A 27,654-nucleotide genomic window follows, 5' to 3' on the forward strand; every position below is an offset into this window, starting at 1 on the left:
GACCATGTGAGGATATGACAGAGCCAAGTGACTTGGTGTATAGCGAGAATAGGAGAGGGCCTAGAACAGAGCCCTGGGGGACACCAGTGGTGAGAGCGCGTGGTGCGGAGACAGATTCTCGCCACGCCACCTGGTAGGAGCGACCTGTCAGGTAGGACGCAATCCAAGCGTGGGCCGCGCCGGAGATGCCCAACTCGGAGAGGGTGGAGAGGAGGATCTGATGGTTCACAGTATCAAAGGCAGCAGATAGGTCTAGAAGGATGAGAGCAGAGGAGAGAGAGTTAGCTTTAGCAGTGCGGAGAGCCTCCGTGACACAGAGAAGAGCAGTCTCAGTTGAATGCCCAGTCTTGAAACCTGACTGATTAGGATCAAGAAGGTCATTCTGAGAGAGATAGCAGGAGAGCTGGCCAAGGACGGCACGTTCAAGAGTTTTGGAGAGAAAAGAAAGAAGGGATACTGGTCTGTAGTTGTTGACATGTGAGGGATTGAGTGTAGGTTTTTTCAGAAGGGGTGCAACTCTCGCTCTCTTGAAGATGGAAGGGACGTAGCCAGCGGTCAAGGATGAGTTGATGAGCGAGGTGAGGTAGGGGAGAAGGTCTCCGGAAATGATCTGGAGAAGAGAGGAGGGGATAGGGTCAAGTGGGCAGGTTGTTGGGCGGCCGGCCGTCACAAGACGCGAGATTTCATCTGGAGAGAGAGGGGAGAAAGAGGTCAAAGCACAGGGTAGGGCAGTGTGAACAAGACCAGCGGTGTCGTTTGACTTAGCAAACGAGGATCGGATATCGTCAACCTTCTTTTCAAAATGGTTGACGAAGTCATCCGCAGAGAGGGAGGAGGGGGGGAGGGGGAGGAGGATTCAGGAGGGAGGAGAAGGTAGCAAAGAGCTTCCTAGGGTTAGAGGCAGATGCTTGGAATTTAGAGTGGTAGAAAGTGGCTTTAGCAGCAGAGACAGAAGAGGAGAATGTAGAGAGGAGGGAGTGAAAGGATGCCAGGTCCGCAGGGAGGCGAGTTTTCCTCCATTTCCGCTCGGCTGCCCGGAGCCCTGTTCTGTGAGCTCGCAGTGAGTCGTCGAGCCATGGAGCAGGAGGGGAGGACCGAGCCGGCCTGGAGGATAGGGGACAGAGAAAATCAAAGGATCCAGAAAGGGAGGAGAGGAGGGTTGAGGAGGCAGAATCAGGAGATAGGTTGGAGAAGGTTTGAGCAGAGGGAAGAGATGATAGGATGGAAGAGGAGAGCGTAGCGGGAGAGAGAGAGCGAAGGTTGGGACGGCGCAATACCATCCGAGTAGGGGCAGAGTGAGAAGTGTTGGATGAGAGCGAGAGGGAAAAGGATACAAGGTCGTGGTCGGAGATTTGGAGGGGAGTTGCAATGAGATTAGTGGAAGAACAGCATCTAGTAAAGATGAGGTCAAGCGTATTGCCTGCCTTGTGAGTAGGGGGGGAAGGTGAGACGGTGAGGTCAAAAGAGGAGAGGAGTGGAAAGAAGGAGGCAGAGAGGAATGAGTCAAAGGTAGACGTGGGGAGGTTAAAGTCACCCAGAACTGTGAGAGGTGAGCCATCCTCAGGAAAGGAACTTATCAAGGCGTCAAGCTCATTGATGAACTCTCCAAGGGAACCTGGAGGGCGATAAATGATAAGGATGTTAACCTGTTAGGGCTAGGGGGCAGTATTTGCACGGCTGGATAAAAAAATGTACCCGATTTAATCTGGTTACTAATCCTACCCAGTAACTAGAATATGCATATACTTATTATATATGGATAGAAAACACTCTAAAGTTTCTAAAACTGTTTGAATGGTGTCTGTGAGTATAACAGAACTCATTTGGCAGGCAAAACCCTGAGACATTTTCTGACAGGAAGTGGATACCTGATGTGTTGTATTACCTTTAAACCTATGCCATTGAAAAACACAGGGGCTGAGGAATATTTTGGCACTTCCTATTGCTTCCACTAGATGTCACCAGCCTTTACAAAGTGTTTTGAGTCTTCTGGAGGGAGATCTGACCGAACAAGAGCCATGGAACGATGATGGCCCATTAGACACCTGGCGCGCGAGTTCATGTTGGGTACCCTCGTTCCAATACGTTATAAAAGAGAATGCATTCTTCCACCTTGAATATTATTCATGTTCTGGTTAAAAAAGGCCCTAATGATTTATGCTATACAACATGTTTGAACGAACGTAAATATATTTTTTCCCCTCGTTCATGACGACAAGTCCGGCTGGCTTAGATCATGTGCTAACAAGACGGAGATTTTTGGACATAAATGATGAGCTTTTTTGAACAAAACTACATTCGTTATGGACCTGTGATACCTGGAAGTGACATCTGATGAAGAGAATCAAAGGTAATGGATTATTTACATAGTATTTTCGATTTTAGATCTCCCCAACATGACGTCTAGTCTGTATCGCAACGCGTATTTTTCTGGGCGCAGTGCTCAGATTATTGCAAAGTGTGATTTCCCAGTAAGGTTATTTTTAAATCTGGCAAGTTGATTGCGTTCAAGAGATGTAAATCTATAATTCTTTAAATGACAATATAATATTTTACCAATGTTTTCTAATTTTAATTATTTAATTTGTGACGCTGACTTGACTGCCGGTTATTGGAGGGAAACGATTTCTCAACATCAATGCCATAGTAAAACGCTGTTTTTGGATATAAATATGAACTTGATAGAACTAAAAATGCATGCATTGTCTAACATAATGTCCTAGGAGTGTCATCTGATGGAGATTGTAAAAAGTTAGTGCATCATTTTAGCTGCTTTTATGGTTTTGGTGACCCTGTCTTTGAATTGACAAAACATTACACACAACTCTTGTAAATGTACTGTCCTAACATACTCTAAATTTATGCTTTCGCCGTAAAACCTTTTTGAAATCGTAAAACGTGGTTAGATTAAGGAGATGTTTATCTTTCAAAGGGTGTAAAATAGTTGTATGTTTGAAAAATTTGAATTTTGACATTTATTTGGATTCAAATTTGCCGCTCTTGAAATGCACCTGCTGTTGATGGAGTGCACCACGGGTGGGACGCTTGCGTTCCACCTAGCCCATAGAGGTTAAGCTTGAAAGGGCTGGTAACTGTGACAGCATGGAATTCAAATGAGGAGATAGACAGATGGGTCAGGGGAGAAAGAGAGAATGTCCACTTGGGAGAGATGAGGATTCCAGTGCCACCACCCCGCCGGCTCGATGCTCTAGAGGTATGGGCAGACGAGGAGAGAGCAGTAGGAGTAGCAGTGTTATCTGTGGTAATCCATGTTTCCGTCAGCGCCAGGAAGTCTAGGGACTGGAGGGTAGCATAGGCTGAGATGAACTCAGCCTTGTTGGCCGGAGACCGGCAGTTCCAGAGGATGCCGGAGACCTGGAACTCCACGTGGGTCGTGCGCCCTGGGACCACCAGGTTAGAGTGGCAGCAGAGATCCTGGATTGAACCCAGGACCTCATACATGCAAAGCATGCGCTCTACCACTGAGCTACATCCCCGTTCTGGAAAAGATAAAAAATGTTTCTTATTTCATTTTATTTCACCTTTATTTAACCAGGTAAGCTAGTGGAGAACAAGTTCTCATTGAGAACTGCGACCTGGCCAAGATAAAGCAAAGCAGTGCGACACAAACAAAAACATAGAATTACAAATGGAATAAACAAGCGTACAGTCAATAACACAATAGAAAAAAAGAAAGTCTATATTCAGTGTGTGCAAATGGCATGAGGAGGTAAGGTAATAAATAGGCCATGGTAGTGAGGTAATTACAATTTAGCAAATTAACACTGGAGTGACAGATGATGATGTGCAAGTACAAATACTGGTGTGCAAAAGAGCAGAAAGTAAATAAAAACAATATGGGGTTGAGGTAGGTAGATTGGGTGGGCTATTTACAGATGGCCTATGTACAGCTGCAGCGATCGGTTAGCTGCTCAGATAGCTGATGTTTAAAGTTAGTGAGGGAAATATAAGTGTCCAGGTTCAGCGATTTTTGCAATTTGTTCCAGTCATTGGCAGCAGAGAACTGGAAGGAAAGGCAGCCAAAGGAGGTGTTGGCTTTGGGGATGACCAGTGAGATATATCTGCTGGAGCGAGTGCTACGGGTGGGTGTTTTTATCGTGACCAGTGAGTTGAGATAAGGCGGAGCTTTACCTAGCATAGACTTATAGATGACCTGGAGCCAGTGGGTCTGGTGACGAATAGGTAGCGAGGGCCAGCCGACTAGAGCATACAGGTCGCAGTGGTCATATCAATACAATTTACCTTTTCTTTACACTGTTCTAATGAAAGTACATTTCCATATTATCAGCTATCTTCCATAAACGTCAAACAAGGATGAACCCATGTGCTTCAGTTTACAGAAACAGATGATTTAGCATATCTATTTCCTTCTTAGAATGTCAACATTCTGGAAAGTGGGAGTTGTGCAAAAGCTAATTTAACAACTAATTACACTCAACAGAGAAGTTGGGGATTAACGTTGGACCGCATTCATGTAAAGTACTGGCTCTACCATAGAGATTCATCCACTTACTATAATAGCTGAGTTGCCATAATGATACAACATGATTTTCTGCAAAGTCCTCCAAGTAAAGCACAGGTCTATGATATCAGATGTCTTTCATAAAGGCACAGAAGGGATTTGAACCCATGATCTTCGGTTTACAATACCAACACCTTACCACTTGGCCACCATGCCACTCTACATTCTGTATTATATATCAACATTCAGGAAAGTAGTAGTTGTGTAAATGTGAATTTGGCACACAAATAAACTCAGTGGAGAATCTTGGGATTGAACCGAGGACCTCATACATATTTTGCATGCACTCCCCCTCTGAGCTTCCATCCCATTTCATTTGCAGATAAAATGCAATATCAATACAATGTACTTTTTATATACACCACTCCATTGAAACTACAAGGAAATGATAGCAGCAATTCTTAAACCAGGTACAGACTGGGATCGAACCCATAAACTTCAGTTTTTGAAAATGACGCCATAAAAGATAACAATCATGCCACTTCTGTTCTATAATTGTACGAACAGGGATTGAAGGAATGTTCTTCAGATTACAAAACCAAATTATTTAGCACGTCTCTGTTTCCTGCTTAGAATTACAACATTCTGTAAAGTAGGAGTTGGGTCAATGCAATAATTTTAAATGGAGAAGCTGGGGATTGAACCCAGGACCTCATACATGCAAAGCATGCACTTTATCACTGAGCTACATCCCCGTTCTGGGAGAAAGAAAAAATGTTTCTTATTTTATTTTATTTCACCTTTATTTTACCAGGTAAGCTAGTGGAGAACAAGTTCTCATTGAGAACTGCAACCTGGCCAAGATAAAGCAAAGCAGTGCGACACAAACAAGAACATAGAGTTACAAATGGAATAAACAAGCGTACAGTCAATAACACAATAGAAAAAAAGAAAGTCTATATTCAGTGTGTGCAAATGGCATGAGGAGGTAAGGTAATAAATAAGCCATGGTAGTGAGGTAATTACAATTTAGCAAATTAACACTGGAGTGATAGATGAGCAGATGATGATGTGCAAGTACAAATACTGGTGTGCAAAAGAGCAGAAAGTAAATAAAAACAATATGGGGATGAGGTAGGTAGATTGGGTGGGCTATTTACAGATGGCCTATGTACAGCTGCAGCGATCGGTTAGCTGCTCAGATAGCTGATGTTTAAAGTTAGTGAGGGAAATATAAGTGTCCAGGTTCAGCGATTTTTGCAATTCATTCCAGTCATTGGCAGCAGAGAACTGGAAGGAAAGGCAGCCAAAGGAGGTGTTGGCTTTGGGGATGACCAGTGAGATATATCTGCTGGAGCGAGTGCTACGGGTGGGTGTTTTTATCGTGACCAGTGAGTTGAGATAAGGCGGAGCTTTACCTAGCATAGACTTATAGATGACCTGGAGCCAGTGGGTCTGGTGACGAATAGGTAGCGAGGGCCAGCCGACTAGAGCATACAGGTCGCAGCGGTCATATCAATACAATTTACCTTTTCTTTACACTGTTCTAATGAAAGTACATTTCCATAATATCAGCTATCTTCCATAAACGTCAAACAAGGTTTGAACCCATGTGCTTCAGTTTACAGAAACAGATGATTTAGCATATCTATTTCCTTCTTAGAATGTCAACATTCTGGAAAGTGGGAGTTGTGCAAAAGCTAATTTAACAACTAATTACACTCAACAGAGAAGTTGGGGATTAACGTTGGACCGCATTCATGTAAAGTACTGGCTCTACCATAGAGATTCATCCCCTTACTATAATAGCTGAGTTGCCATAATGATACAACTTGATTTTCTGCAAAGTCCTCCAATTTATGCACAGGTCCATGATATCAGATGTCTTTCATAAAGGCACAGAAGGGATTTGAACCCATGATCTTCGGTTTACAAGACCAACACCTTACCACTTGGCCACCATGCCACTCTACATTCTGTATTATATATCAACATTCAGGAAAGTAGTAGTTGTGTAAATGTGAATTTGGCACACAAATAAACTCAGTGGAGAATCTTGGGATTGAACCGAGGACCTCATATATATTTTGCATGCACTCCCCCTCTGAGCTTCCATCCCATTTCATTTGCAGATAAAATGCAATATCAATACAATGTACTTTTTATATACACCACTCCATTGAAACTACAAGGAAATGATAGCAGCAATTCTTAAACCAGGTACAGACTGGGATCGAACCCATAAACTTCAGTTTTTGAAAATGACGCCATAAAAGATGGCAATCATGCCACTTCTGTTCTATAATTGTACGAACAGGGATTGAAGGAATGTTCTTCAGATTACAAAACCAAATTATTTAGCACATCTCTGTTTCCTGCGTAGAATTACAACATTCTGTAAAGTAGGAGTTGGGTCAATGCAATAATTTTAAATGGAGAAGCTGGGGATTGAACCCAGGACCTCATACATGCGAAGCATGCGCTCTACCACTGAGCTACATCCCCGTTCTGGGAGAGATAAAAAATGTTTCTTTTTTTATTTTATTTCACCTTTATTTAACCAGGTAAGCAAGTGGAGAACAAGTTCTCATTGAGAACTGCAACCTGGCCAAGATAAAGCAAAGCAGTGCGACACAAACAACAACATAGAGTTACAAATGGAATAAACAAGCGTACAGTCAATAACACAATAGAAAAAAAGTGAGTCTATATTCAGTGTGTGCAAATGGCATGAGGAGGTAAGGTAATAAATAGGCCATGGTAGTGAGGTAATTACAATTTAGCAAATTAACACTGGAGTGATAGATGAGCAGATGATGATGTGCAAGTACAAATACTGGTGTGCAAAAGAGCAGAAAGTAAATAAAAACAATATGGGGATGAGGTAGGTAGATTGGGTGGGCTATTTACAGATGGCCTATGTACAGCTGCAGCGATCGGTTAGCTGCTCAGATAGCTGATGTTTAAAGTTAGTGAGGGAAATATAAGTGTCCAGGTTCAGCGATTTTTGCAATTCGTTCCAGTCATTGGCAGCAGAGAACTGGAAGGAAAGGCAGCCAAAGGAGGTGTTGGCTTTGGGGATGACCAGTGAGATATATCTGCTGGAGCGAGTGCTACGGGTGGGTGTTTTTATCGTGACCAGTGAGTTGAGATAAGGCGGAGCTTTACCTAGCATAGACTTATAGATGACCTGGAGCCAGTGGGTCTGGTGACGAATAGGTAGCGAGGGCCAGCCGACTAGAGCATACAGGTCGCAGTGGTCATATCAATACAATTTACCTTTTCTTTACACTGTTCTAATGAAAGTACATTTCCATAATATCAGCTATCTTCCATAAACGTCAAACAAGGTTTGAACCCATGTGCTTCAGTTTACAGAAACAGATGATTTAGCATATCTATTTCCTTCTTAGAATGTCAACATTCTGGAAAGTGGGAGTTGTGCAAAAGCTAATTTAACAACTAATTACACTCAACAGAGAAGTTGGGGATTAACGTTGGACCGCATTCATGTAAAGTACTGGCTCTACCATAGAGATTCATCCCCTTACTATAATAGCTGAGTTGCCATAATGATACAACTTGATTTTCTGCAAAGTCCTCCAATTTATGCACAGGTCCATGATATCAGATGTCTTTCATAAAGGCACAGAAGGGATTTGAACCCATGATCTTCGGTTTACAAGACCAACACCTTACCACTTGGCCACCATGCCACTCTACATTCTGTATTATATATCAACATTCAGGAAAGTAGTAGTTGTGTAAATGTGAATTTGGCACACAAATAAACTCAGTGGAGAATCTTGGGATTGAACCGAGGACCTCATATATATTTTGCATGCACTCCCCCTCTGAGCTTCCATCCCATTTCATTTGCAGATAAAATGCAATATCAATACAATGTACTTTTTATATACACCACTCCATTGAAACTACAAGGAAATGATAGCAGCAATTCTTAAACCAGGTACAGACTGGGATCGAACCCATAAACTTCAGTTTTTGAAAATGACGCCATAAAAGATGGCAATCATGCCACTTCTGTTCTATAATTGTACGAACAGGGATTGAAGGAATGTTCTTCAGATTACAAAACCAAATTATTTAGCACATCTCTGTTTCCTGCTTAGAATTACAACATTCTGTAAAGTAGGAGTTGGGTCAATGCAATAATTTTAAATGGAGAAGCTGGGGATTGAACCCAGGACCTCATACATGCAAAGCATGCACTTTATCACTGAGCTACATCCCCGTTCTGGGAGAATGAAAAAATGTTTCTTATTTTATTTTATTTCACCTTTATTTTACCAGGTAAGCTAGTGGAGAACAAGTTCTCATTGAGAACTGCAACCTGGCCAAGATAAAGCAAAGCAGTGCGACACAAACAAGAACATAGAGTTACAAATGGAATAAACAAGCGTACAGTCAATAACACAATAGAAAAAAAGAAAGTCTATATTCAGTGTGTGCAAATGGCATGAGGAGGTAAGGTAATAAATAAGCCATGGTAGTGAGGTAATTACAATTTAGCAAATTAACACTGGAGTGATAGATGAGCAGATGATGATGTGCAAGTACAAATACTGGTGTGCAAAAGAGCAGAAAGTAAATAAAAACAATATGGGGATGAGGTAGGTAGATTGGGTGGGCTATTTACAGATGGCCTATGTACAGCTGCAGCGATCGGTTAGCTGCTCAGATAGCTGATGTTTAAAGTTAGTGAGGGAAATATAAGTGTCCAGGTTCAGCGATTTTTGCAATTCGTTCCAGTCATTGGCAGCAGAGAACTGGAAGGAAAGGCAGCCAAAGGAGGTGTTGGCTTTGGGGATGACCAGTGAGATATATCTGCTGGAGCGAGTGCTACGGGTGGGTGTTTTTATCGTGACCAGTGAGTTGAGATAAGGCGGAGCTTTACCTAGCATAGACTTATAGATGACCTGGAGCCAGTGGGTCTGGTGACGAATAGGTAGCGAGGGCCAGCCGACTAGAGCATACAGGTCGCAGCGGTCATATCAATACAATTTACCTTTTCTTTACACTGTTCTAATGAAAGTACATTTCCATAATATCAGCTATCTTCCATAAACGTCAAACAAGGTTTGAACCCATGTGCTTCAGTTTACAGAAACAGATGATTTAGCATATCTATTTCCTTCTTAGAATGTCAACATTCTGGAAAGTGGGAGTTGTGCAAAAGCTAATTTAACAACTAATTACACTCAACAGAGAAGTTGGGGATTAACGTTGGACCGCATTCATGTAAAGTACTGGCTCTACCATAGAGATTCATCCCCTTACTATAATAGCTGAGTTGCCATAATGATACAACTTGATTTTCTGCAAAGTCCTCCAATTTATGCACAGGTCCATGATATCAGATGTCTTTCATAAAGGCACAGAAGGGATTTGAACCCATGATCTTCGGTTTACAAGACCAACACCTTACCACTTGGCCACCATGCCACTCTACATTCTGTATTATATATCAACATTCAGGAAAGTAGTAGTTGTGTAAATGTGAATTTGGCACACAAATAAACTCAGTGGAGAATCTTGGGATTGAACCGAGGACCTCATATATATTTTGCATGCACTCCCCCTCTGAGCTTCCATCCCATTTCATTTGCAGATAAAATGCAATATCAATACAATGTACTTTTTATATACACCACTCCATTGAAACTACAAGGAAATGATAGCAGCAATTCTTAAACCAGGTACAGACTGGGATCGAACCCATAAACTTCAGTTTTTGAAAATGACGCCATAAAAGATGGCAATCATGCCACTTCTGTTCTATAATTGTACGAACAGGGATTGAAGGAATGTTCTTCAGATTACAAAACCAAATTATTTAGCACATCTCTGTTTCCTGCGTAGAATTACAACATTCTGTAAAGTAGGAGTTGGGTCAAAGCAATAATTTTAAATGGAGAAGCTGGGGATTGAACCCAGGACCTCATACATGCGAAGCACGCGCTCTACCACTGAGCTACATCCCCGTTCTGGGAGAGATAAAAAATGTTTCTTTTTTTATTTTATTTCACCTTTATTTAACCAGGTAAGCAAGTGGAGAACAAGTTCTCATTGAGAACTGCAACCTGGCCAAGATAAAGCAAAGCAGTGCGACACAAACAACAACATAGAGTTACAAATGGAATAAACAAGCGTACAGTCAATAACACAATAGAAAAAAAGAGAGTCTATATTCAGTGTGTGCAAATGGCATGAGGAGGTAAGGTAATAAATAGGCCATGGTAGTGAGGTAATTACAATTTAGCAAATTTACACTGGAGTGATAGATGAGCAGATGATGATGTGCAAGTACAAATACTGGTGTGCAAAAGAGCAGAAAGTAAATAAAAACAATATGGGGATGAGGTAGGTAGATTGGGTGGGCTATTTACAGATGGCCTATGTACAGCTGCAGCGATCGGTTAGCTGCTCAGATAGCTGATGTTTAAAGTTAGTGAGGGAAATATAAGTGTCCAGGTTCAGCGATTTTTGCAATTCGTTCCAGTCATTGGCAGCAGAGAACTGGAAGGAAAGGCAGCCAAAGGAGGTGTTGGCTTTGGGGATGACCAGTGAGATATATCTGCTGGAGCGAGTGCTACGGGTGGGTGTTTTTATCGTGACCAGTGAGTTGAGATAAGGCGGAGCTTTACCTAGCATAGACTTATAGATGACCTGGAGCCAGTGGGTCTGGTGACGAATAGGTAGCGAGGGCCAGCCGACTAGAGCATACAGGTCGCAGTGGTCATATCAATACAATTTACCTTTTCTTTACACTGTTCTAATGAAAGTACATTTCCATAATATCAGCTATCTTCCATAAACGTCAAACAAGGTTTGAACCCATGTGCTTCAGTTTACAGAAACAGATGATTTAGCATATCTATTTCCTTCTTAGAATGTCAACATTCTGGAAAGTGGGAGTTGTGCAAAAGCTAATTTAACAACTAATTACACTCAACAGAGAAGTTGGGGATTAACGTTGGACCGCATTCATGTAAAGTACTGGCTCTACCATAGAGATTCATCCCCTTACTATAATAGCTGAGTTGCCATAATGATACAACTTGATTTTCTGCAAAGTCCTCCAATTTATGCACAGGTCCATGATATCAGATGTCTTTCATAAAGGCACAGAAGCGATTTGAACACATGATCTTCGGTTTACAAGACCAACACCTTACCACTTAGCCACCATGCCACACTACGTTCTGAATTATATCTCAACATTCAGGAAAGTAGTAGTTGTGTAAATGTGAATTTGGCACACAAATAAACTCAGTGGAGAATCTTGGGATTGAACCGAGGAGCTCATACATATTTTGCATGCACTCCCCCTCTGAGCTTCCATCCCATTTCATTTGCAGATAAAATGCAATATCAATACAATGTACTTTTTATATACACCACTCCATTGAAACTACAAGGAAATGATAGCAGCAATTCTTAAACCTTTATGGGATCGAACCCATAAACTTCCGTTTTTGAAAATGATGCCATAAAAGATGGCAATCATGCCACTTCTGTTCTATAATTGTACGAACAGGGATTGAAGGAATGTTCTTCAGATTACAAAACCAAATTATTTAGCACATCTCTGTTTCCTGCTTAGAATTACAACATTCTGTAAAGTAGGAGTTGGGTCAATGCAATAATTTTAAATGGAGAAGCTGGGGATTGAACACAGGACCTCATACATGCGAAGCATGCGCTCTACCACTGAGCTACATCCCCGTTCTGGGAAAGATAAAAAATGTTTCTTATTTTATTTTATTTCACCTTTATTTAACCAGGTAAGCTAGTGGAGAACAAGTTCTCATTGAGAACTGCAACCTGGCCAAGATAAAGCAAAGCAGTGCGACACAAACAACAACATAGAGTTACAAATGGAATAAACAAGCGTACAGTCAATAACACAATAGAAAAAAAGAAAGTCTATATTCAGTGTGTGCAAATGGCATGAGGAGGTAAGGTAATAAATAGGCCATGGTAGTGAGGTAATTACAATTTAGCAAATTAACACTGGAGTGATAGATGAGCAGATGATGATGTGCAAGTACAAATACTGGTGTGCAAAAGAGCAGAAAGTAAATAAAAACAATATGGGGATGAGGTAGGTAGATTGGGTGGGCTATTTACAGATGGCCTATGTACAGCTGCAGCGATCGGTTAGCTGCTCAGATAGCTGATGTTTAAAGTTAGTGAGGGAAATATAAGTGTCCAGGTTCAGCGATTTTTGCAATTCGTTCCAGTCATTGGCAGCAGAGAACTGGAAGGAAAGGCAGCCAAAGGAGGTGTTGGCTTTGGGGATGACCAGTGAGATATATCTGCTGGAGCGAGTGCTACGGGTGGGTGTTTTTATCGTGACCAGTGAGTTGAGATAAGGCGGAGCTTTACCTAGCATAGACTTATAGATGACCTGGAGCCAGTGGGTCTGGTGACGAATAGGTAGCGAGGGCCAGCCGACTAGAGCATACAGGTCGCAGTGGTCATATCAATACAATTTACCTTTTCTTTACACTGTTCTAATGAAAGTACATTTCCATAATATCAGCTATCTTCCATAAACGTCAAACAAATGTTTGAACCCATGTGCTTCAGTTTACAGAAACAGATGATTTAGCATATCTATTTCCTTCTTAGAATGTCAACATTCTGGAAAGTGGGAGTTGTGCAAAAGCTAATTTAACAACTAATTACACTCAACAGAGAAGTTGGGGATTAACGTTGGACCGCATTCATGTAAAGTACTGGCTCTACCATAGAGATTCATCCCCTTACTATAATAGCTGAGTTGCCATAATGATACAACATGATTTTCTGCAAAGTCCTCCAAGTAAAGCACAGGTCTATGATATCAGATGTCTTTCATAAAGGCACAGAAGGGATTTGAACCCATGATCTTCGGTTTACAAGACCAACACCTTACCACTTGGCCACCATGCCACTCTACATTCTGTATTATATATCAACATTCAGGAAAGTAGTAGTTGTGTAAATGTGAATTTGGCACACAAATAAACTCAGTGGAGAATCTTGGGATTGAACCGAGGACCTCATACATATTTTGCATGCACTCCCCCTCTGAGCTTCCATCCCATTTCATTTGCAGATAAAATGCAATATCAATACAATGTACTTTTTATATACACCACTCCATTGAAACTACAAGGAAATGATAGCAGCAATTCTTAAACCAGGTACAGACTGGGATCGAACCCATAAACTTCAGTTTTTGAAAATGACGCCATAAAAGATGGCAATCATGCCACTTCTGTTCTATAATTGTACGAACAGGGATTGAAGGAATGTTCTTCAGATTACAAAACCAAATTATTTAGCACATCTCTGTTTCCTGCTTAGAATTACAACATTCTGTAAAGTAGGAGTTGGGTCAATGCAATAATTTTAAATGGAGAAGCTGGGGATTGAACCCAGGACCTCATACATGCAAAGCATGCACTTTATCACTGAGCTACATCCCCGTTCTGGGAGAAAGAAAAAATGTTTCTTATTTTATTTTATTTCACCTTTATTTTACCAGGTAAGCTAGTGGAGAACAAGTTCTCATTGAGAACTGCAACCTGGCCAAGATAAAGCAAAGCAGTGCGACACAAACAAGAACATAGAGTTACAAATGGAATAAACAAGCGTACAGTCAATAACACAATAGAAAAAAAGAAAGTCTATATTCAGTGTGTGCAAATGGCATGAGGAGGTAAGGTAATAAATAAGCCATGGTAGTGAGGTAATTACAATTTAGCAAATTAACACTGGAGTGATAGATGAGCAGATGATGATGTGCAAGTACAAATACTGGTGTGCAAAAGAGCAGAAAGTAAATAAAAACAATATGGGGATGAGGTAGGTAGATTGGGTGGGCTATTTACAGATGGCCTATGTACAGCTGCAGCGATCGGTTAGCTGCTCAGATAGCTGATGTTTAAAGTTAGTGAGGGAAATATAAGTGTCCAGGTTCAGCGATTTTTGCAATTCGTTCCAGTCATTGGCAGCAGAGAACTGGAAGGAAAGGCAGCCAAAGGAGGTGTTGGCTTTGGGGATGACCAGTGAGATATATCTGCTGGAGCGAGTGCTACGGGTGGGTGTTTTTATCGTGACCAGTGAGTTGAGATAAGGCGGAGCTTTACCTAGCATAGACTTATAGATGACCTGGAGCCAGTGGGTCTGGTGACGAATAGGTAGCGAGGGCCAGCCGACTAGAGCATACAGGTCGCAGCGGTCATATCAATACAATTTACCTTTTCTTTACACTGTTCTAATGAAAGTACATTTCCATAATATCAGCTATCTTCCATAAACGTCAAACAAGGTTTGAACCCATGTGCTTCAGTTTACAGAAACAGATGATTTAGCATATCTATTTCCTTCTTAGAATGTCAACATTCTGGAAAGTGGGAGTTGTGCAAAAGCTAATTTAACAACTAATTACACTCAACAGAGAAGTTGGGGATTAACGTTGGACCGCATTCATGTAAAGTACTGGCTCTACCATAGAGATTCATCCCCTTACTATAATAGCTGAGTTGCCATAATGATACAACTTGATTTTCTGCAAAGTCCTCCAATTTATGCACAGGTCCATGATATCAGATGTCTTTCATAAAGGCACAGAAGGGATTTGAACCCATGATCTTCGGTTTACAAGACCAACACCTTACCACTTGGCCACCATGCCACTCTACATTCTGTATTATATATCAACATTCAGGAAAGTAGTAGTTGTGTAAATGTGAATTTGGCACACAAATAAACTCAGTGGAGAATCTTGGGATTGAACCGAGGACCTCATATATATTTTGCATGCACTCCCCCTCTGAGCTTCCATCCCATTTCATTTGCAGATAAAATGCAATATCAATACAATGTACTTTTTATATACACCACTCCATTGAAACTACAAGGAAATGATAGCAGCAATTCTTAAACCAGGTACAGACTGGGATCGAACCCATAAACTTCAGTTTTTGAAAATGATGCCATAAAAGATGGCAATCATGCCACTTCTGTTCTATAATTGTACGAACAGGGATTGAAGGAATGTTCTTCAGATTACAAAACCAAATTATTTAGCACATCTCTGTTTCCTGCTTAGAATTACAACATTCTGTAAAGTAGGAGTTGGGTCAATGCAATAATTTTAAATGGAGAAGCTGGGGATTGAACACAGGACCTCATACATGCGAAGCATGCGCTCTACCACTGAGCTACATCCCCGTTCTGGGAGAAAGAAAAAATGTTTCTTATTTTATTTTATTTCACCTTTATTTTACCAGGTAAGCTAGTGGAGAACAAGTTCTCATTGAGAACTGCAACCTGGCCAAGATAAAGCAAAGCAGTGCGACACAAACAAGAACATAGAGTTACAAATGGAATAAACAAGCGTACAGTCAATAACACAATAGAAAAAAAGAAAGTCTATATTCAGTGTGTGCAAATGGCATGAGGAGGTAAGGTAATAAATAAGCCATGGTAGTGAGGTAATTACAATTTAGCAAATTAACACTGGAGTGATAGATGAGCAGATGATGATGTGCAAGTACAAATACTGGTGTGCAAAAGAGCAGAAAGTAAATAAAAACAATATGGGGATGAGGTAGGTAGATTGGGTGGGCTATTTACAGATGGCCTATGTACAGCTGCAGCGATCGGTTAGCTGCTCAGATAGCTGATGTTTAAAGTTAGTGAGGGAAATATAAGTGTCCAGGTTCAGCGATTTTTGCAATTCGTTCCAGTCATTGGCAGCAGAGAACTGGAAGGAAAGGCAGCCAAAGGAGGTGTTGGCTTTGGGGATGACCAGTGAGATATATCTGCTGGAGCGAGTGCTACGGGTGGGTGTTTTTATCGTGACCAGTGAGTTGAGATAAGGCGGAGCTTTACCTAGCATAGACTTATAGATGACCTGGAGCCAGTGGGTCTGGTGACGAATAGGTAGCGAGGGCCAGCCGACTAGAGCATACAGGTCGCAGCGGTCATATCAATACAATTTACCTTTTCTTTACACTGTTCTAATGAAAGTACATTTCCATAATATCAGCTATCTTCCATAAACGTCAAACAAGGATTGAACCCATGTGCTTCAGTTTACAGAAACAGATGATTTAGCATATCTATTTCCTTCTTAGAATGTCAACATTCTGGAAAGTGGGAGTTGTACACTCAACAGAGAAGTTGGGGATTAACGTTGGACCGCATTCATGTAAAGTACTGGCTCTACCATAGAGATTCATACCCTTACTATAATAGCTGAGTTGCCATAATGATACAACTTGATTTTCTGCAAAGTCCTCCAATTAATGCACAGGTCCATGATATCAGATGTCTTTCATAAAGGCACAGAAGGGATTTGAACCCATGATCTTCGGTTTACAAGACCAACACCTTACCACTTGGCCACCATGCCACTCTACATTCTGAATTATATCTCAACATTCAGGAAAGTAGTAGTTGTGTAAATGTGAATTTGGCACACAAATAAACTCAGTGGAGAATCTTGGGATTGAACCGAGGAGCTCATACATATTTTGCATGCACTCCCCCTCTGAGCTTCCATCCCATTTCATTTGCAGATAAAATGCAATATCAATAAAATGTACTTTTTATATACACCACTCCATTGAAACTACAAGGAAATGATAGCAGCAATTCTTAGACCAGGTACAGCCTGTGATCGAACCCATAAAATTCAGTTTTTGAAAATGACGCCATAAAAGATGGCAATCATGCCACTTCTGTTCTATAATTGTACGAACAGGGATTGAAGGAATGTTCGTCAGATTACAAAACCAAATTTTTTAGCACATCTCTGTTTCCTGCTTAGATTTACAACATTCTGTAAAGTAGGAGTTGGGTCAATGCAATAATTTTAAATGGAGAAGCTGGGGATTGAACCCAGGACCTCATACATGCGAAGCATGCGCTCTACCACTGAGCTACATCCCCGTTCTGGGAGAGATAAAAAATGTTTCTTATTTTATTTTATTTCACCTTTATTTAACCAGGTAAGCAAGTGGAGAACAAGTTCTCATTGAGAACTGCAACCTGGCCAAGATAAAGCAAAGCAGTGCGACACAAACAACAACATAGAGTTACAAATGGAATAAACAAGCGTACAGTCAATAACACAATAGAAAAAAAGAAAGTCTATATTCAGTGTGTGCAAATGGCATGAGGAGGTAAGGTAATAAATAGGCCATGGTAGTGAGGTAATTACAATTTAGCAAATTAACACTGGAGTGATAGATGAGCAGATGATGATGTGCAAGTACAAATACTGGTGTGCAAAAGAGCAGAAAGTAAATAAAAACAATATGGGGATGAGGTAGGTAGATTGGGTGGGCTATTTACAGATGGCCTATGTACAGCTGCAGCGATCGGTTAGCTGCTCAGATAGCTGATGTTTAAAGTTAGTGAGGGAAATATAAGTGTCCAGGTTCAGCGATTTTTGCAATTCGTTCCAGTCATTGGCAGCAGAGAACTGGAAGGAAAGGCAGCCAAAGGAGGTGTTGGCTTTGGGGATGACCAGTGAGATATATCTGCTGGAGCGAGTGCTACGGGTGGGTGTTTTTATCGTGACCAGTGAGTTGAGATAAGGCGGAGCTTTACCTAGCATAGACTTATAGATGACCTGGAGCCAGTGGGTCTGGTGACGAATAGGTAGCGAGGGCCAGCCGACTAGAGCATACAGGTCGCAGCGGTCATATCAATACAATTTACCTTTTCTTTACACTGTTCTAATGAAAGTACATTTCCATAATATCAGCTATCTTCCATAAACGTCAAACAAGGATGAACCCATGTGCTTCAGTTTACAGAAACAGATGATTTAGCATATCTATTTCCTTCTTAGAATGTCAACATTCTGGAAAGTGGGAGTTGTACACTCAACAGAGAAGTTGGGGATTAACGTTGTACCGCATTCATGTAAAGTACTGGCTCTACCATAGAGATTCATACCCTTACTATAATAGCTGAGTTGCCATAATGATACAACTTGATTTTCTGCAAAGTCCTCCAATTAATGCACAGGTCCATGATATCAGATGTCTTTCATAAAGGCACAGAAGGGATTTGAACCCATGATCTTCGGTTTACAAGACCAACACCTTACCACTTGGCCACCATGCCACTCTACATTCTGAATTATATCTCAACATTCAGGAAAGTAGTAGTTGTGTAAATGTGAATTTGGCACACAAATAAACTCAGTGGAGAATCTTGGGATTGAACCGAGGAGCTCATACATATTTTGCATGCACTCCCCCTCTGAGCTTCCATCCCATTTCATTTGCAGATAAAATGCAATATCAATACAATGTACTTTTTATATACACCACTCCATTGAAACTACAAGGAAATGATAGCAGCAATTCTTAAACCAGGTACAGACTGGGATCGAACCCATAAACTTCAGTTTTTGAAAATGACGCCATAAAAGATGGCAATCATGCCACTTCTGTTCTATAATTGTACGAACAGGGATTGAAGGAATGTTCGTCAGATTACAAAACCAAATTTTTTAGCACATCTCTGTTTCCTGCTTAGATTTACAACATTCTGTAAAGTAGGAGTTGGGTCAATGCAATAATTTTAAATGGAGAAGCTGGGGATTGAACCCAGGACCTCATACATGCGAAGCATGCGCTCTACCACTGAGCTACATCCCCGTTCTGGGAGAGATAAAAAATGTTTCTTTTTTTATTTTATTTCACCTTTATTTAACCAGGTAAGCAAGTGGAGAACAAGTTCTCATTGAGAACTGCAACCTGGCCAAGATAAAGCAAAGCAGTGCGACACAAACAACAACATAGAGTTACAAATGGAATAAACAAGCGTACAGTCAATAACACAATAGAAAAAAAGAAAGTCTATATTCAGTGTGTGCAAATGGCATGAGGAGGTAAGGTAATAAATAGGCCATGGTAGTGAGGTAATTACAATTTAGCAAATTAACACTGGAGTGATAGATGAGCAGATGATGATGTGCAAGTACAAATACTGGTGTGCAAAAGAGCAGAAAGTAAATAAAAACAATATGGGGATGAGGTAGGTAGATTGGGTGGGCTATTTACAGATGGCCTATGTACAGCTGCAGCGATCGGTTAGCTGCTCAGATAGCTGATGTTTAAAGTTAGTGAGGGAAATATAAGTGTCCAGGTTCAGCGATTTTTGCAATTCGTTCCAGTCATTGGCAGCAGAGAACTGGAAGGAAAGGCAGCCAAAGGAGGTGTTGGCTTTGGGGATGACCAGTGAGATATATCTGCTGGAGCGAGTGCTACGGGTGGGTGTTTTTATCGTGACCAGTGAGTTGAGATAAGGCGGAGCTTTACCTAGCATAGACTTATAGATGACCTGGAGCCAGTGGGTCTGGTGACGAATAGGTAGCGAGGGCCAGCCGACTAGAGCATACAGGTCGCAGTGGTCATATCAATACAATTTACCTTTTCTTTACACTGTTCTAATGAAAGTACATTTCCATAATATCAGCTATCTTCCATAAACGTCAAACAAGGTTTGAACCCATGTGCTTCAGTTTACAGAAACAGATGATTTAGCATATCTATTTCCTTCTTAGAATGTCAACATTCTGGAAAGTGGGAGTTGTACACTCAACAGAGAAGTTGGGGATTAACGTTGGACCGCATTCATGTAAAGTACTGGCTCTACCATAGAGATTCATACCCTTACTATAATAGCTGAGTTGCCATAATGATACAACTTGATTTTCTGCAAAGTCCTCCAATTAATGCACAGGTCCATGATATCAGATGTCTTTCATAAAGGCACAGAAGGGATTTGAACCCATGATCTTCGGTTTACAAGACCAACACCTTACCACTTGGCCACCATGCCACTCTACATTCTGAATTATATCTCAACATTCAGGAAAGTAGTAGTTGTGTAAATGTGAATTTGGCACACAAATAAACTCAGTGGAGAATCTTGGGATTGAACCGAGGAGCTCATACATATTTTGCATGCACTCCCCCTCTGAGCTTCCATCCCATTTCATTTGCAGATAAAATGCAATATCAATACAATGTACTTTTTATATACACCACTCCATTGAAACTACAAGGAAATGATAGCAGCAATTCTTAAACCAGGTACAGACTGGGATCGAACCCATAAACTTCAGTTTTTGAAAATGACGCCATAAAAGATGGCAATCATGCCACTTCTGTTCTATAATTGTACGAACAGGGATTGAAGGAATGTTCGTCAGATTACAAAACCAAATTTTTTAGCACATCTCTGTTTCCTGCTTAGATTTACAACATTCTGTAAAGTAGGAGTTGGGTCAATGCAATAATTTTAAATGGAGAAGCTGGGGATTGAACCCAGGACCTCATACATGCGAAGCATGCGCTCTACCACTGAGCTACATCCCCGTTCTGGGAGAGATAAAAAATGTTTCTTATTTTATTTTATTTCACCTTTATTTAACCAGGTAAGCAAGTGGAGAACAAGTTCTCATTGAGAACTGCAACCTGGCCAAGATAAAGCAAAGCAGTGCGACACAAACAACAACATAGAGTTACAAATGGAATAAACAAGCGTACAGTCAATAACACAATAGAAAAAAAGAAAGTCTATATTCAGTGTGTGCAAATGGCATGAGGAGGTAAGGTAATAAATAGGCCATGGTAGTGAGGTAATTACAATTTAGCAAATTAACACTGGAGTGATAGATGAGCAGATGATGATGTGCAAGTACAAATACTGGTGTGCAAAAGAGCAGAAAGTAAATAAAAACAATATGGGGATGAGGTAGGTAGATTGGGTGGGCTATTTACAGATGGCCTATGTACAGCTGCAGCGATCGGTTAGCTGCTCAGATAGCTGATGTTTAAAGTTAGTGAGGGAAATATAAGTGTCCAGGTTCAGCGATTTTTGCAATTCGTTCCAGTCATTGGCAGCAGAGAACTGGAAGGAAAGGCAGCCAAAGGAGGTGTTGGCTTTGGGGATGACCAGTGAGATATATCTGCTGGAGCGAGTGCTACGGGTGGGTGTTTTTATCGTGACCAGTGAGTTGAGATAAGGCGGAGCTTTACCTAGCATAGACTTATAGATGACCTGGAGCCAGTGGGTCTGGTGACGAATAGGTAGCGAGGGCCAGCCGACTAGAGCATACAGGTCGCAGTGGTCATATCAATACAATTTACCTTTTCTTTACACTGTTCTAATGAAAGTACATTTCCATAATATCAGCTATCTTCCATAAACGTCAAACAAGGTTTGAACCCATGTGCTTCAGTTTACAGAAACAGATGATTTAGCATATCTATTTCCTTCTTAGAATGTCAACATTCTGGAAAGTGGGAGTTGTACACTCAACAGAGAAGTTGGGGATTAACGTTGGACCGCATTCATGTAAAGTACTGGCTCTACCATAGAGATTCATACCCTTACTATAATAGCTGAGTTGCCATAATGATACAACTTGATTTTCTGCAAAGTCCTCCAATTAATGCACAGGTCCATGATATCAGATGTCTTTCATAAAGGCACAGAAGGGATTTGAACCCATGATCTTCGGTTTACAAGACCAACACCTTACCACTTGGCCACCATGCCACTCTACATTCTGAATTATATCTCAACATTCAGGAAAGTAGTAGTTGTGTAAATGTGAATTTGGCACACAAATAAACTCAGTGGAGAATCTTGGGATTGAACCGAGGAGCTCATACATATTTTGCATGCACTCCCCCTCTGAGCTTCCATCCCATTTCATTTGCAGATAAAATGCAATATCAATACAATGTACTTTTTATATACACCACTCCATTGAAACTACAAGGAAATGATAGCAGCAATTCTTAAACCAGGTACAGACTGGGATCGAACCCATAAACTTCAGTTTTTGAAAATGACGCCATAAAAGATGGCAATCATGCCACTTCTGTTCTATAATTGTACGAACAGGGATTGAAGGAATGTTCTTCAGATTACAAAAACAAATTATTTTGCACATCTCTGTTTCCTGCTTAGAATTACAACATTCTGTAAAGTAGGAGTTGGGTCAATGCAATAATTTTAAATGGAGAAGCTGGGGATTGAACCCAGGACCTCATACATGCAAAGCATGCGCTCTACCACTGAGCTACATCCCCGTTCTGGGAGAGATTAAAAATGTTTCTTATTTTATTTTATTTCACCTTTATTTAACCAGGTAAGCAAGTGGAGAACAAGTTCTCATTGAGAACTGCAACCTGGCCAAGATAAAGCAAAGCAGTGCGACACAAACAACAACATAGAGTTACAAATGGAATAAACAAGCGTACAGTCAATAACACAATAGAAAAAAAGAAAGTCTATATTCAGTGTGTGCAAATGGCATGAGGAGGTAAGGTAATAAATAGGCCATGGTAGTGAGGTAATTACAATTTAGCAAATTAACACTGGAGTGATAGATGAGCAGATGATGATGTGCAAGTACAAATACTGGTGTGCAAAAGAGCAGAAAGTAAATAAAAACAATATGGGGATGAGGTAGGTAGATTGGGTGGGCTATTTACAGATGGCCTATGTACAGCTGCAGCGATCGGTTAGCTGCTCAGATAGCTGATGTTTAAAGTTAGTGAGGGAAATATAAGTGTCCAGGTTCAGCGATTTTTGCAATTCATTCCAGTCATTGGCAGCAGAGAACTGGAAGGAAAGGCAGCCAAAGGAGGTGTTGGCTTTGGGGATGACCAGTGAGATATATCTGCTGGAGCGAGTGCTACGGGTGGGTGTTTTTATCGTGACCAGTGAGTTGAGATAAGGCGGAGCTTTACCTAGCATAGACTTATAGATGACCTGGAGCCAGTGGGTCTGGTGACGAATAGGTAGCGAGGGCCAGCCGACTAGAGCATACAGGTCGCAGCGGTCATATCAATACAATTTACCTTTTCTTTACACTGTTCTAATGAAAGTACATTTCCATAATATCAGCTATCTTCCATAAACGTCAAACAAGGATTGAACCCATGTGCTTCAGTTTACAGAAACAGATGATTTAGCATATCTATTTCCTTCTTAGAATGTCAACATTCTGGAAAGTGGGAGTTGTGCAAAAGCTAATTTAACAACTAATTACACTCAACAGAGAAGTTGGGGATTAACGTTGGACCGCATTCATGTAAAGTACTGGCTCTACCATAGAGATTCATCCCCTTACTATAATAGCTGAGTTGCCATAATGATACAACTTGATTTTCTGCAAAGTCCTCCAATTAATATACAGGTCCATGACATCAGATGTCTTTCATAAACGCACAGAAGGGATTTGAACCCATGATCTTCGGTTTACAAGACCAACACCTTACCACTTGGCCACCATGCCACTCTACGTTCTGAATTATATCTCAACATTCAGGAAAGTAGTAGTTGTGTAAATGTGAATTTGGCACACAAATAAACTCAGTGGAGAATCTTGGGATTGAACCGAGGAGCTCATACATATTTTGCATGCACTCCCCCTCTGAGCTTCCATCCCATTTCATTTGCAGATAAAATGCAATATCAATACAATGTACTTTTTATATACACCACTCCATTGAAACTACAAGGAAATGATAGCAGCAATTCTTAAACCAGGTACAGACTGGGATGGAACCCATAAACTTCAGTTTTTGAAAATGACGCCATAAAAGATGGCAATCATGCCACTTCTGTTCTATAATTGTACGAACAGGGATTGAAGGAATGTTCTTCAGATTACAAAACCAAATTATTTTGCACATCTCTGTTTCCTGCTTAGAATTACAACATTCTGTAAAGTAGGAGTTGGGTCAATGCAATAATTTTAAATGGAGAAGCTGGGGATTGAACCCAGGACCTCATACATGCGAAGCATGCGCTCTACCACTGAGCTACATCCCCGTTCTGGGAAAGATAAATGTATCTTATTTAATTTTATTTCACCTTTATTTAACCAGGTAAGCTAGTGGAGAACAAGTTCTCATTGAGAACTGCAACCTGGTCAAGATAGAGCAAAGCAGTGCGACACAAACAACAACATAGAGTTACAAATGGAATAAACAAGCGTACAGTCAATAACACAATAGAAAAGAAGAAAGTCTATATTCAGTGTGTGCAAATGGCATGAGGAGGTAAGGTAATAAATAGGCCATGGTAGTGAGGTAATTACAATTTAGCAAATTAACACTGGAGTGATAGATGAGCAGATGATGATGTGCAAGTACAAATACTGGTGTGCAAAAGAGCAGAAAGTAAATAAAAACAATATGGGGATGAGGTAGGTAGATTGGGTGGGCTATTTACAGATGGCCTATGTACAGCTGCAGCGATCGGTTAGCTGCTCAGATAGCTGATGTTTAAAGTTAGTGAGGGAAATATAAGTGTCCAGGTTCAGCGATTTTTGCAATTCGTTCCAGTCATTGGCAGCAGAGAACTGGAAGGAAAGGCAGCCAAAGGAGGTGTTGGCTTTGGGGATGACCAGTGAGATATATCTGCTGGAGCGAGTGCTACGGGTGGGTGTTTTTATCGTGACCAGTGAGTTGAGATAAGGCGGAGCTTTACCTAGCATAGACTTATAGATGACCTGGAGCCAGTGGGTCTGGTGACGAATAGGTAGCGAGGGCCAGCCGACTAGAGCATACAGGTCGCAGCGGTCATATCAATACAATTTACCTTTTCTTTACACTGTTCTAATGAAAGTACATTTCCATAATATCAGCTATCTTCCATAAACGTCAAACAAGGATTGAACCCATGTGCTTCAGTTTACAGAAACAGATGATTTAGCATATCTATTTCCTTCTTAGAATGTCAACATTCTGGAAAGTGGGAGTTGTGCAAAAGCTAATTTAACAACTAATTACACTCAACAGAGAAGTTGGGGATTAATGTTGGACCGCATTCATGTAAAGTACTGGCTCTACCATAGAGATTCATCCCCTTACTATAATAGCTGTGTTGCAATATTGATACAAATTGATTTTCTGCAAAGTCCTCCAAGTAAAGCACAGGTCTATGATATCAGATGTCTTTCATAAAGGTACAGAAGGGATTTGAACCCATGATCTTCAGTTTACAAGACCAACGGCTTACCACTTGGCCACCATGCCACTCTACGCTCTGTATTATATATCAACATTCAGGAAAGCAGTAGTTGTGTAAATGTGAATTTGGCACACAAATAAACTCAGTGGAGAATCTTGGGATTGAACCGAGGACCTCATACATATTTTGCATGCACTCCCCCTCTGAGCTTCCATCCCATTTCATTTGCAGATAAAATGCAATATCAATACAATGTACTTTTTATATACACCACTCCATTGAAACTACAAGGAAATGATAGCAGCAATTCTTAAACCAGGTACAGACTAGGATCGAACCCATAAACTTCAGTTTTTGAAAATGACGCCATAAAAGATGGCAATCATGCCACTTCTGTTCTATAATTGTACGAACAGGGATTGAAGGAATGTTCTTCAGATTACAAAACCAAATTATTTAGCACGTCTCTGTTTCCTGCTTAGAATTACAACATTCTGTAAAGTAGGTTGGGTCAATGCAGTAATTTTAAATGGAGATGCTGGGGATTGAACCCAGGACCTCATACATGCGAAGCATGCGCTCTACCACTGAGCTACATCCCCGTTCTGGGAAAGATAAATGTATCTTATTTAATTTTATTTCACCTTTATTTAACCAGGTAAGCTAGTGGAGAACAAGTTCTCATTGAGAACTGCAACCTGGTCAAGATAGAGCAAAGCAGTGCGACACAAACAACAACATAGAGTTACAAATGGAATAAACAAGCGTACAGTCAATAACACAATAGAAAAGAAGAAAGTCTATATTCAGTGTGTGCAAATGGCATGAGGAGGTAAGGTAATAAATAGGCCATGGTAGTGAGGTAATTACAATTTAGCAAATTAACACTGGAGTGATAGATGAGCAGATGATGATGTGCAAGTACAAATACTGGTGTGCAAAAGAGCAGAAAGTAAATAAAAACAATATGGGGATTAATCCCTGTCCTGTTGACCTAAGTCTACCATTATTAGTGTGCTGCATTTAGCTGTCTACTGGGTTTTGGTGACATTATATGCTGGCTTGAAAAATGGGTGTCTGATTATTTCTGGCTTGGTACTCTGCTGACATAATCTAATGTTTTGCTTTCGTTGTAAAGCCTTTTTGAAATCGGACAGTGTGGTTAGATTAACGAGAGTCTTGTCTTTAAATGGCTGTAAAATAGTCATATGTTTGAGAAATTGAAGTAATAGGATTTTTAAGGTTTTGAAAATCGCGCCACATGATAGCAGTGGCTGTTACGTAGGTGGGACGAATTCGTCCCGCCTAGCCTAGAGAGGTTAAATGATGGATGACATTTTAGCTAATCAAGTAGAGCCTATAGAATGCCAGAGTTAGAGATACCAGAACAGGTAGACATAGAAGTTGAAGTTATACTAGCAGAGCACATGAGAAGACTGTTTGTTAACCAAACCCGTATGTCCAAGATTTTGTGTCCAACAGGTGAATTACAGGAGAAGGTGATTCACTCAGTACAACCAGGAGACTGGGTGTGGATCCAGTCCCTGAGGAGAAAAGACAGGAAGCAGCCCCGTTGGGAAGGCCCATACCAGGTTCTGTTAAACCACTGCCTTTGTCATTAGAAAAGCTGAAAGAGTCACTTGGGTCCACGTTACCCACTGCAAGGAGGTATGTACACATATGGGCACTGCTGATCACACACAGAGTTAGGAGAAGAACCGATACCAACAGGGTCCGGGGGATACCTCCTTAACGAAGATTTCCTATCCCGACCGTTCATCACTGTGTGTGCTCCTAGAGGTGTGAGTATGGGGTGGTACCTAGCAGATCGACTAAGGGCAGGAGAGGGTTGGCGGTTTTTGGGAAGAGTAGAGACTGAGCTGCATCATAGTTTTGGTAACCTTTCTGATACATTCAGATCCACCACCTTCCGGTACTAATCATAGGATACCGTTGTCATTGAGAAGAAGTAAAAGATAAACTATATAATACACTGATGAGTGACTTACAGAATAAGGAATCAAAGAAGATCAAGATGAAAAATTTAAGGTAAACATTAAACTATTTCCTGGGGAAGCAGACAACTGTACAGGAATTGGGGTTGGCCAGATTGAAGTACTCAGCCAACC

The 27,654-nt window shown here is 40.8% G+C and overlaps 19 non-coding genes across 19 annotated transcripts; all 19 read right to left on the reverse strand.

Moving 5' to 3' along the window:
- Positions 1 to 6,377: 6,377 nt before the first annotated feature.
- Positions 6,378 to 6,449, reverse strand: trnat-ugu (transfer RNA threonine (anticodon UGU)). The gene has a single exon. It is a non-coding gene; the product is annotated as a tRNA-Thr (tRNA).
- Positions 6,450 to 6,916: 467 nt separating this feature from the next.
- Positions 6,917 to 6,988, reverse strand: trnaa-cgc (transfer RNA alanine (anticodon CGC)). The gene has a single exon. It is a non-coding gene; the product is annotated as a tRNA-Ala (tRNA).
- Positions 6,989 to 8,127: 1,139 nt separating this feature from the next.
- On the reverse strand, positions 8,128 to 8,199 carry trnat-ugu (transfer RNA threonine (anticodon UGU)). The gene has a single exon. It is a non-coding gene; the product is annotated as a tRNA-Thr (tRNA).
- Positions 8,200 to 9,877: 1,678 nt separating this feature from the next.
- trnat-ugu (transfer RNA threonine (anticodon UGU)) lies at positions 9,878 to 9,949 on the reverse strand. The gene has a single exon. It is a non-coding gene; the product is annotated as a tRNA-Thr (tRNA).
- A 467-nt stretch (positions 9,950 to 10,416) lies between these two features.
- Positions 10,417 to 10,488, reverse strand: trnaa-cgc (transfer RNA alanine (anticodon CGC)). The gene has a single exon. It is a non-coding gene; the product is annotated as a tRNA-Ala (tRNA).
- Positions 10,489 to 12,160: 1,672 nt separating this feature from the next.
- On the reverse strand, positions 12,161 to 12,232 carry trnaa-cgc (transfer RNA alanine (anticodon CGC)). Its single transcript has one exon. It is a non-coding gene; the product is annotated as a tRNA-Ala (tRNA).
- A 1,140-nt stretch (positions 12,233 to 13,372) lies between these two features.
- trnat-ugu (transfer RNA threonine (anticodon UGU)) lies at positions 13,373 to 13,444 on the reverse strand. The gene has a single exon. It is a non-coding gene; the product is annotated as a tRNA-Thr (tRNA).
- A 1,678-nt stretch (positions 13,445 to 15,122) lies between these two features.
- Positions 15,123 to 15,194, reverse strand: trnat-ugu (transfer RNA threonine (anticodon UGU)). Its single transcript has one exon. It is a non-coding gene; the product is annotated as a tRNA-Thr (tRNA).
- Positions 15,195 to 15,661: 467 nt separating this feature from the next.
- Positions 15,662 to 15,733, reverse strand: trnaa-cgc (transfer RNA alanine (anticodon CGC)). Its single transcript has one exon. It is a non-coding gene; the product is annotated as a tRNA-Ala (tRNA).
- Positions 15,734 to 16,847: 1,114 nt separating this feature from the next.
- On the reverse strand, positions 16,848 to 16,919 carry trnat-ugu (transfer RNA threonine (anticodon UGU)). Its single transcript has one exon. It is a non-coding gene; the product is annotated as a tRNA-Thr (tRNA).
- A 467-nt stretch (positions 16,920 to 17,386) lies between these two features.
- On the reverse strand, positions 17,387 to 17,458 carry trnaa-cgc (transfer RNA alanine (anticodon CGC)). The gene has a single exon. It is a non-coding gene; the product is annotated as a tRNA-Ala (tRNA).
- Positions 17,459 to 18,571: 1,113 nt separating this feature from the next.
- trnat-ugu (transfer RNA threonine (anticodon UGU)) lies at positions 18,572 to 18,643 on the reverse strand. Its single transcript has one exon. It is a non-coding gene; the product is annotated as a tRNA-Thr (tRNA).
- Positions 18,644 to 19,110: 467 nt separating this feature from the next.
- trnaa-cgc (transfer RNA alanine (anticodon CGC)) lies at positions 19,111 to 19,182 on the reverse strand. Its single transcript has one exon. It is a non-coding gene; the product is annotated as a tRNA-Ala (tRNA).
- A 1,114-nt stretch (positions 19,183 to 20,296) lies between these two features.
- trnat-ugu (transfer RNA threonine (anticodon UGU)) lies at positions 20,297 to 20,368 on the reverse strand. The gene has a single exon. It is a non-coding gene; the product is annotated as a tRNA-Thr (tRNA).
- Positions 20,369 to 20,835: 467 nt separating this feature from the next.
- On the reverse strand, positions 20,836 to 20,907 carry trnaa-ugc (transfer RNA alanine (anticodon UGC)). Its single transcript has one exon. It is a non-coding gene; the product is annotated as a tRNA-Ala (tRNA).
- A 1,114-nt stretch (positions 20,908 to 22,021) lies between these two features.
- Positions 22,022 to 22,093, reverse strand: trnat-ugu (transfer RNA threonine (anticodon UGU)). The gene has a single exon. It is a non-coding gene; the product is annotated as a tRNA-Thr (tRNA).
- Positions 22,094 to 22,560: 467 nt separating this feature from the next.
- Positions 22,561 to 22,632, reverse strand: trnaa-ugc (transfer RNA alanine (anticodon UGC)). The gene has a single exon. It is a non-coding gene; the product is annotated as a tRNA-Ala (tRNA).
- Positions 22,633 to 24,310: 1,678 nt separating this feature from the next.
- trnaa-cgc (transfer RNA alanine (anticodon CGC)) lies at positions 24,311 to 24,382 on the reverse strand. Its single transcript has one exon. It is a non-coding gene; the product is annotated as a tRNA-Ala (tRNA).
- A 1,673-nt stretch (positions 24,383 to 26,055) lies between these two features.
- Positions 26,056 to 26,127, reverse strand: trnaa-cgc (transfer RNA alanine (anticodon CGC)). Its single transcript has one exon. It is a non-coding gene; the product is annotated as a tRNA-Ala (tRNA).
- Between the last annotated feature and the right edge of the window lie 1,527 nt (positions 26,128 to 27,654).

The sequence above is a fragment of the Salmo salar genome, unplaced genomic scaffold (assembly GCF_965601325.2).
Source record: "Salmo salar unplaced genomic scaffold, fSalSal1 ptg000645l, whole genome shotgun sequence".
NCBI lineage: Eukaryota > Metazoa > Chordata > Actinopteri > Salmoniformes > Salmonidae > Salmo > Salmo salar.